The sequence below is a fragment of the Myotis brandtii genome, unplaced genomic scaffold (genome assembly GCF_000412655.1).
Source record: "Myotis brandtii unplaced genomic scaffold, ASM41265v1 scaffold208, whole genome shotgun sequence".
NCBI lineage: Eukaryota > Metazoa > Chordata > Mammalia > Chiroptera > Vespertilionidae > Myotis > Myotis brandtii.
The window spans coordinates 6,237,839-6,239,898 of NW_005357764.1; positions in this window are offsets into that span (position 1 = coordinate 6,237,839).

Genomic DNA, 2,060 nt, shown 5'->3' on the forward strand with positions numbered 1-2,060 from the left:
TGTCAGATATAAGTATTGCTACCCCAGCTTTTTTTTCATTTCCATTTGCCTGGTAGATATTTTTCCATCCCTTCACTTTCAGTCTGTGTGAGTCCCTTGTTCTGAGGTGGGTCTCCTGTAGACAGCATATATGTGGGTCATGTTTTCGTATCCATTCATTCACTCGATGTCTTTTTAAAAAAATATATATTTTATTGATTTTTTTAGAGAGGAAGGGAGATGGATAGAGAGTTAGAAACATTGATCAGCTGCTTCCTGCACACCCCCAACTGGGGATGTGCCCGCAACCAAGGTACATGCCCTTAACCAGAATCAAACCTGGGACCTTTCAGTCCGCAGGCTGATGCTCTATCCACTGAGCCAAACCAGTTAGGGCTCGATGTCTTTTGATTGGAGCACTTAATCCATTTACATTTAATGTTATTATTGATAGGTACTTGTTTGTAGCCATTTATGTACTTTATGCCTGTGTTCCTTCCTCCCTTTCTATTTCTTCTTTTTATAGCATTCCCTTTAGCATTTCTTGCATTGCTGGCTTGGTAGTAATAAACTCCCTTAGCCTTTTTTTTGTCTGCAAATCTCCTGATTTCCCCTTCAATTTTGATTGATAGTCTTGCTGGATAGAGTATTCTTGGATTCAGTCCTTTGCTTTGCATCACTTTGTATACCTCCTTCCATTCCATTCTAGCTTGATGTGTTTCTGTTGAGAAATCATTTGATAATCTGATGGGGGATCCTTTGTAGGTAACTTTCTGTCTCTCTCTTGCAGCCTTTAAGATTCTCTCTTTGTCGTTAACATTTGCCATTATAATTATGATGTGTCTTGGTGTGGGTCTTTTGGGATTCATCTCACCTGGGACTCTCTGTACTTGTGTAACTTTTTTCTTCTCCATATCCGGGAAGTTTTCTGTCATTATTTCTTCAAATAGATTTTCTAATCCTTGCTGCTCTTCTTGTCCTTCTGGCAGCCCTATTATACGTATGTTACTTCATTTTGCATTGTCCCAAAGCTCCCTTAGGCTCTCCTCCTGTTTTTTAATTTTTTTCTTCAGTTGCTGTTCAGATTGGGCTTATTTCTGTTCTGTTCTTCTAGTCTACTGTTGAAACCTTCCATGGTGTTTTTAATTGTAGCTATATCACTTTTGACTTCTTCCTAGCTTTTGCATAGGTTATTGATTTTCTCATCCATCTGGTGTATGAACTGTATGACCATTACTCTGAATTCATGTTTCATGCTTTCTTTTCACTTATTTCCTTTCTTGGCAATTCCTCATTTTCTTTCCTCTGGGGATTGTTTCGTTGTCACCCCATTCTAACTATCACCAGAAGGTTCAAATGTTGAGTTGTGGGGGCCTGGGCCGTGTGCAGTGGGAGCTTCGCATCCCCCAAGTGTCACTGAAGAGCTCCGACACCAAGACGTGTGGCTGCCGTGGGTTGATGGTAGCAACACTCGCCCAGGATCAAAGTCACAGGCACTTAGTGTGGCCTCATGTGCACACCTAGAATAAGGGACCCCGCTTGTGCTGTGCTGAAACAGAGACCCGGCTCGCATGTGCCAAAAATCAGAGTCCCCTAGCACATGACAGGAGTCAGAGACCCCCTGTGCCTGTGCCGAGAATCGAGTATCAGAGTCTCTGTTGCTTGGTGTGGCCTTGCGCCAAGAATCAGAGTCCCTGTGTGCACATGCACCAAGAATTGAAGTCACTAATCATCCGAGAAATGCAAATCAAAACAACGAGGTATCATCTCACACCTGTCAGAATGGCTATCATCAACAAATCAACAAACAACAAGTGCTGGAGAGGATTCGGAGAAAAGGGAACACTCGCCCTAACTGGTTTGGCTCAGTGGATAGAGCGTCGGCCTGTGGACTGAAAGGTCCCAGGTTCGATTCCGGTTGAGGGCATGTACCTTGGTTGTGGGCACATTCCCAGTGGGGGGTGTGCAGGAGGCAGCTGATCGATGTTTCTCTCTCATCGATGTTTCTAACTCTTTATCCCTCTCCTTTCCTCTCTGTAAAAAATCAATAAAATATATTTTAAAAAAAAAGAAAAGGGAAC